Source organism: Ceratina calcarata, unplaced genomic scaffold (assembly GCF_001652005.2).
Source record: "Ceratina calcarata isolate Rehan_Ccalc_2016 unplaced genomic scaffold, ASM165200v1 scaffold127.2, whole genome shotgun sequence".
NCBI lineage: Eukaryota > Metazoa > Arthropoda > Insecta > Hymenoptera > Apidae > Ceratina > Ceratina calcarata.
The window spans coordinates 1,026,230-1,034,681 of record NW_017133727.1 but is presented as its reverse complement, the minus strand read 5'-3'; the positions used below and the strand labels follow the sequence as shown (position 1 = coordinate 1,034,681).

At 40.4% G+C, this 8,452-nt stretch overlaps 1 protein-coding gene across 1 annotated transcript in view; it reads left to right on the top strand.

Annotated features, from left to right (window-relative positions):
• Nucleotides 1-3,402: 3,402 nt before the first annotated feature.
• Nucleotides 3,403-8,452, top strand: part of LOC108628852 (uncharacterized) — a 26,244-nt gene continuing 21,194 nt past the window's right edge. Inside the window, exon 1 of the mRNA XM_018031058.2 lies at nucleotides 3,403-4,108. The gene's annotated coding sequence lies outside the window, so the exon portion shown is untranslated. The remainder of the gene's footprint in view (nucleotides 4,109-8,452) is intronic.

Below are 8,452 nucleotides of genomic sequence, written 5' to 3'. Positions count from 1 at the left end.
ACCTTTATAGTTGCAGCCTTGACAGCAGTAAGCATCACTCGGGAGACTTTTGTTATTTCCTCATCTATATCCGTTGTGTTAAGAAAACCAGTTCTCAGGTTTATCCCCTCTGTAAGTGATCGGTATGCCCTCCAGTCAATAGTGCGCTCTATGCCCACGTTTGTATTTTCTTTAGCAGCCGTTAAAACCACTGGAGTATGGTCCGAAGGACCCTGGTCCCTTGTTTCGCAGTTAAAATTATGATTTATTGAAGAAAGAAATAAATCAATAGTGGATGGCCTGCTACCCGGTTGGAAACGTGTAAAGTCATCTGGGTAGATTATGTCATAAGTGTTATTTTCACAATGGCTAAACAAAACATTCCCACTGTGGTTTCCAACAAAGTTATTCCATGCTTTATGTTTGGCGTTTAGGTCCCCACCTATCAAGAATGGGGAGCCCGTGCCATTCAGGATATCTAAGATGGAAGTAGTCAACTTAACACCAGGCGGGACATAAGCAACCCCAATATATGCTTTAGGGTCCACCAGTTTAATAAAGCAATGTTCCATACCATTGATGCAATTGGTGTGAATTTCTCTGTGCGCTACTTGGTTTTGTACCAAAATGGCCACTCCTCCACCCCTACCAGTGACTCTGTCCTTCCGTATTATTTTAAAATTTGGTATACTGACGGTGTCATTTAGAGATAACAAAGTTTCCGTGAGCAAAATGATGTCGGGTTGTTCTTTAGTAATAAGATAAATGAGTTCGTTTCTGTTTTTTTATAAAAGATCTGATATTCCATAGTATTATTTTAGGAAAAGAAGCCATTGTAGATTATTACTCAAGGGAGTTTACGGTAAGCATGAATGCTTGGAACTTTTCACCATTAGTTCTGCAAGACCTTAGTCTGGAATTTAACAATTTAACCGTGTTAAGCATAAGTTTGATATTAACAAGATCTCCCAGTGTTTTAAATTCATTAAATAGTTCTGTTATATCTTCCTGCTCTGGGAGATTTGGGGACTCCTTGGTTTTGTTAGGAGAAACTCCCTTTAACGTGTCAGCATATGACTTACCAGTTTGAAACGTTAGATTTTTTGGGCCCACCTGTCTCTGAGAGTTTTTATGATTTACGCCTATCTGCGGAAAGGCACTGAAAGGGGTGTGCTGAATTTCATCAGCATTACTGAAAGCCCTATCCTTTTTATGCGAGCTTTCTCTAGCACTTAAGTAGTTTAGAAGCGCTGGGCATTTTGAGTAGTTTGCCGTGTGCTCACCCCCACAGTTGGCGCATTTTGGGGGCAGCTCAACCGTTTTCACACATGCCGACGAATGATGGCTCTCCCCACATTTCACACATTTTGGGGGTCTGTTGCAATTTGTCGCCGAGTGTCCAAAGGATTGGCACCTATAGCATTGCGTGTGTTTCCTGTTTGAGAAGTATCTCTCCCAGTATACTCTAATACTAAATAAATAACCGACTTTGTTTAAATGACTCAGATTAGTTCCTGGTGGGAAATTTATACGGTAAGCCGGTTTGCTTTTTGATTTTCCTATAAGTGAGCCGTTGATTGGAGAGAGGCCAGAACTTCGAAGTTCAAGGAGGACTTCATCGACTGGAGTGTCTGGTAAACCCTTAAGTACAGCGCTGAGCGTCTTCTCATTACTATTTGAGAACGTATAGAACGAGTGATTATGCGTTCTCAGGAATTCTATCATTTTTTTATGGGCATCTGGGTTTGAAAATTGAATTCTAATACCCTCTTTTAATAATTTTAATCTAAAGGTTTTCCCGCATAACTCGACTAATTGCTTCTCAAAGATCTTAGCTGAGCATTTAAAATTTGATATGTAAATAGGCGGCACTTTTGCCGACAGCTTACGTTCCGCCTCTCCCAAATTTACTTTCAGGGGATCCGCATATCTACTACCCGTATGTTCATCAGTTCTAGGTTGGGTTTCTTTATTTTCTTGAACCTGTAGTTCGATGTTCGCACTGAACGCATTAGACAAAATGTCAAACCTATTAAATGTTTTAACATTTGGAATAACTTCCATGGCATTCATGTCAGCAGAATTATTTTTACTAGTACTAAGTACAGAACTTTTCAGGTTATTTTCTAGGTTAACCAACCTCTCCGCCGGCACATTATTTAATCTAATGATTCTCTTCTTCGGCTGGGAGTAACCTGATGCCGAAGAGTCTGAGGAGTCAAGCCCTAACTGAGGTGATACCGGACGCGACTTAATATTTCTGTTGTACACGGAAGTACAATGGAATTTCGAAGCGCAGTCGCCTGAGTAATCAAAAGCACTTACCTGATTTCCCTCTATTGCAGCAGCCTCAAGGCCAGCCACCTCACACGATTCCTTTTCTAAATTAAGACTCGCAATGCCTATATTATTATTAAGCTCTGTATCAGAAGCATTCACATCACAAGCAGCGAAGGATTGCCACGTGGGAGCGACCATGTGTCGCTTTAAGCCACGGCCAGCCTTGCCTGAATTTTCTTTTATGTCGTTTTCAGAACTCACGGCTCTAAAGCTTATAACATAAATTTATAAATTTATTTTTTATACAGCAAAAGCACCTAACACCGTCTCGAAAGATCGCTCCGAGGTCCGCACGCGACGAACGTCCAACCGGAAGTGAGATCGAGTGACTCGAGGAGCGTCGGGGCTCTGTACTTATACCCTCTCGGGGATCGACGGATTGGACAAAATGACGCTTGCGCAAAACGATTGGCCGATTCAAGAGAAGGCTCGGCTCCTGATTTGCATATTCGTTTCCTCCCGCATTTATCGATAATCGGGCAGAAATTTTTGGGTCATTCCAAAGGGAGTGAGTTGAGTGACCAGTTGACCACTGACTTTAAGTACCCACCCCTAGGATTGGTCATTCGGTCATTTGGTTAAGGATCGCGAAATAAAAATTCTAAGATTCGTATCTATTAATTTATTAGTCAGAATTTGGCCATTTCCAATAATCATCCATAGTCACTCGGGTGACTTTAAAGCGAGTGACCTCTGACTAGTCACTCCCAAGATTGATCATTTGGTTAAGGATCATCAAATAAGAATGCCAAAATTCGTTTTCAGTCATTTATTAATCAGAATCTGTTTACAATGTATTACTGCATTTCCTACTATACTGATTGCTTTCCGTAATCTGTTGATAACGTTGTACGCGACGTGAAAATTGTAATGGGACGTCAGACTCCGTGCAGACAACAGACAGAAAAATAGCTTGGACGGACAAGTCGACTAGTAACACGCAGTCCATGGCTCTCTCGTCGTTTTATCTAATTCTGGCGGTAAACAGGCTCGCAATTAGTCTTCGGCGATCATGCGACTGCGCGATTCATCGCGCGTTCCGCTTTGATCTTCGCGGCGCGGCGCAGCGCTGCGCCGCGCGTTGGGACCGATCCGATACGCAGTTGTCTTCAGTGTCGCGCCAACAGCCGCGCGGTCTACGTGGGTGTGTGGTGTTCAGTCGGTCCACGCGCATGTTTCCACGGTCTTCCTGTTTTTATCAGTTAACATAACTGCACCAAAACGAGCTGAGTAGATCGATGCGATTCGATGGGACGCGTTACCAACGCGCGTGTCAGTCAAATTCGACGTCGTGACGTCGAAACATCAAATGGACAAACGTTCGATTTTTCTGTGATTATTTGCTGAAAAACGAGCTTCCCTTCATGGTGCTCGCGGGTTCGAGGAGACGACGTCCAAGTCGAACGAGCAGCTTTATGTAATACCGTGTGACCTAGAAAAAGGACTGAACGATGCGAACCGCTGGAGTGATTAGATAAAACCGGGACAGAACAGCTTTCGGTATACGGTGGATAGGTGAAATTCTGTGAACGATCGACGCTGGGAATCTAACGCTCGACGCGCATGATAACGCAATATACGGACTTCCATTGTACCGCACGTTCTGTTTGCGCGTCGCGGGGACAAAGTAGTGAACGTGTGCCCGTGCGCACGTACATACATGAAATAAATATATAAGAGGCATGTTGTGTCATACAAAGTGTTCTTAACTGGTTAATGGGTTTCCTCGAGTGAAAATAAGCCGAGGCCAATTCGTCGGGGATCGTGGACAACGTTTCGACGTGATGAAGTAAGTACGCGCGGTGCATACATGCCAGATTAGAAGATACAAAAATTAGGCCGACGCTGCTATCAGGGAGAGCGTGAACGATACGTAGAATTGAACGAGAGGACGACGGTGGTACCCCGTTCGGTCCAGGAAGGAGCGTTCACTAAGATTTATGGCTGGCAATTTGTTAAACGATCGTCGCATCATTCGTTCCTCGCAGCTGCCACTGCGCAAACAGCAGCGGGGGGTTCAGGATCCGGCCGACTGGCTGCAAAACAAAGTATTATCGTGCGTAAATTTCGCGGTCAATTGATAAGATTCGCGCATTTACGACATCGATGAAAGCACATGTCGCACAAGGCTCTAAGTACGCGCGTACATACGTACGTACACGTACACGCGTACGCGTGTGTCTGTTTCGCGACCGAGACAAAGATATTTTGAAAGTTAGCCGCAGGCCTCTATCTATATCGTCTGCGCGGACAAATATTTTCGTCCGATAGCCGTGACGTTTATTCGCAAAATCCAAGTACATCGTTCCTTACTTTTTATCCCCGACTCGTTCAGCCTCGACGTATACGCGTCGCTCGCCGCAGGGAAACGTCTAAGTGTAATTATTTTTTATCCTGTGTACGATTTCACGTGAACTCCTTCTAAAGTTCGCATCGAGCGTAAAAAAGGACGTGAGAGTCCGCGAGGAAAGATCGCGGTACCGCGTTATACTTTCACGTAGCGCTGTCGATTGAAATCTGATTTGCGGTCGAGGATTTTCGAGGTCGTGCTCACGGTATGTCGCGATCATGATCGTGAATAAAGTGCAATATTATCGACATGCCGATTATTCGAACCGGGGAATCGATTAATTCTTTCTTGGCTGCATTAATCTGACGGCCTCGCACGGCCTATACCCCGCCTCTCTTTCTCTGTCCCTCTCCCCGTGGGACCGCAGCCGATTTCCCCGATCGTTTCTTTCGCCTAGAAACCGGCCCGACCTTGCTTACGATAGTCATTGTCACGGTATTCTGCTAGATACGAGCGAACTGCAATAATGTAGCGAATGATTTGCAAAAAACTTGTTTGCTCGCGAGCCGAGCACACACACACTCGCTTATAACTGGCTGGTTATTTACGAAGTCGTCTTGTTCGGAATTCCCATGGAAACCTTTGCAATTCTACAATTTCCTTCCTGTACTTCAGAAATAATTACGCATAGGTTACATAATATTTGCCTTCCAAGCTTGTTTAGTCTGGCCGGATAACAAACTTTGTTCTAATCGTATTCAGTACAGATTTATGTAATAAACTTCGTACTTTGTAAAAAAAGAAAAAAGTTATCATGTGCATTAGTGCTAAACGTGTTGAGAAGGATGTCCTTCGTATACACATATTATTAGCAAAGTTGAAAATATTCTTGTATTCTTTCACAGAATCAGTCAGGTTAACTAAGTTAAGGTAAACTAAGTTAACTAAAGTTAGGTAACTTTAAGTTAAATAACATATTTAAAAACTACTAATTTATATAATTTAGTTTTTTTTACTACTTATTGTGGAATCATGCAACACAGTTTCGTAGTTAACATGCATACCTTCAGAAATGAACTTTATCGTTAAAATGACTGTTAATAAGAAAATAAATACATATATCATAATCAGAGACTGTATAGAAAATAAAATACTTAGTACACAGAATTAAGGAATGAAATTCAGAAATTCATTTATAAATTAAATATCATGGCCTTGTATATTAATTAAAATACAGTAAACTTTTTGTATCTTTTGTAAATGAATAAAAATCTGCATTCTATTCATAATCATAATCGTATGAGCACTGATCAAAAGTCAATACACTTTGTGTATCTTTTATAAATGCATAAAAAACTGGAATCTAATTATAATCACGTGAGAAGAGATCAAAAGTCGGTATACGTTTTATATAAATACACGAAAATCCTCGATCTAATTATAATCATTTGTATAATGTTTTTTCGCTGGTACGTTCATTTTTATTTTCGAAACGTCTTTTAAAGATTCTCGAGAAATACGATCTCTAATTTCAATGCGTGATCGCAGTACGTATCAGCATGTTTTCGCGTCGGGCTGTCGACATTCAAGGAATTTTTACTGATTACGACGATCGAACGTATTTCCAGATCTACTACGATGAATCATTTCTGGAGAGATCATAGATCAGCTGTTTTTTCCGGAAGGGCCGCGTCGTTAATTCACGCCGGATTATGAAACTCTATAAACATTCAGTTTCTGTGAATCGATCAGTCGCGTGATCATTTTCTCTGAAAACAGACTATCTGACGGCCAATGAGAGTTGGATCGCAATCGCGAGTAGCATCGATAAATTCTTCATTGAACGGTACACCCTGTAGAATCTGTCTATCTGTAGGTACGTAGTGTACATACTGATTCTGAGGTCGATCTAGCTACATACTGCGTCATTGCGGTTACTACTGCAGCTCGTTGTCGTGTCAGTAACATCTGAATCTGTACATACAATCGGATTATTTCGTTGTATTATTTATTAAAAATACGTAGTGTTTGTAATAGTGAAGCCTTAAGTGCTTCTCCTTTCGGGGTTACAACAGCAAACTCCTTTAGCATCATAAAAATAATTTCGAACAATAACAAAAAGCAAATTTCTCTAAAAGTCAATCTTTAATTAAGAATAAAATTCAATAGACAATTCGAATTTCTTAGAATTCTAATTAAGTAATTTTAATTCTTATTTGGTCAAATTCGGGTCAAAAACCAAACGTTAATTACGAATGTTAAACTGAATGAAAGGTTCACTCGTTTCTCTACAAACTAGTATATTATAATTTCAATCGCTCGCAGGATTTGAAATAACGAAGTATACGAAGATGAAGATCAGTAGTCAGTGCATATGTATGTAGGTCAATACCGATAGATCACATTGTTGTTGATCGCGCGCACGGGCCCATGTGTAGTACTTTGGATCAACATGCTCAGTCAGTTTCATCATTTGAAGCAATCTCTTTCACATGTGATCATTACCCGAGTTCTAATTTACTGCTTTATTCATTGTTTACGATTTATATAACATTTCGTGGAAGGAAGATTATTACGACTAAGAATAGTTACCTCTGTTCCTGTACCTAAAAATAGTATTAATAAAATGCACAATGGCCCGCTGTGCCATTATTTGTCTCGAGCCATACGATCTTCTCATCTTCACAAAAAAAATTATATTTATAGACACCGAACTGGGGTAGCTTTTATTTTAGTCTCGAGTAGACAAATACAGTGAAATCCATACATATTCGTAGATACTTCGAATGATACTCTTCGACCACTTTCCTATTGGGCTTAACGAACTTAGTTTCAAATTTCTATTAGAGAGTCGAATAAAAGACTTGAGAATATTATTAAGAAAATACATTTCTAGACTGCGGATTTTTATGTCAAATAATCTGTATTGAAATTTCTCTTACAAGAATAATGACGTGCATTAAAATTTTAATATTCTAGTGAATTTTGTCTTTACGTTTTCTGCATGTATAATTTTTCAAGAAATGAAACCTGAAGTTTAGTCACTGCATCAGGAATGGATATTTCAAAGGATTCGTTGTTTACTCATTGACCCGTAGAGATCACTCGATTTATTGTGCTTCGTCGTTCATTATTTAACTCGTTACGCTGTCGTATAATGAGAATTACAGCTCTCGATCGCATTATCTTCTCGATTCGACTGTTATGGATACCGCTTCTTACCAGTTGAACACATTCTTTGAACGTGCGTCGCTTGATTTTCTTTCGTGGAAAAATCGTTAGGATGCAGATGACTCGCGATGATTTTCTCAGCGAATTAAATACCCACCGCCTCTTCGCGTTCAGTGACTCACTGGTCTATGACGACCATCGCGATGACTATGACGATGCTATTTTTCGACAAAGAACCTCGTTGCCGCCAGGAAAAGCGTGCGACAGAGAAAGAAGGCCGGAAATGAATTGGAATCGTACGTTGGCGCCAACGCCAACAGCGAAGCCAATGTACGTCTATACTTCTTCGGAATCAGTCGAATTTCATTTCACTTTTCACATCTTCGCAGTATAGTAAACCTCACAATTTCTACCCACTGCCGTGTTTTTTTTTAATTTCAACACTAGAACTACCGGCGATTAACGTACTTCTACCGAACTGATCAAAATGACTTGTTTTTCAAAGTAATAAGTCATAACAAAAGACATGGTAATTTTTACGTTTTTATGAGTAAAAATTGTATAATAAATTGATAATGATAATAATAATAATTTAATAAGGAAAATGAGGGAAATAATTATGCTTTCAACCTACTTTCCGTGGAAGTCAAAATGACTCATCTCGGTATATGG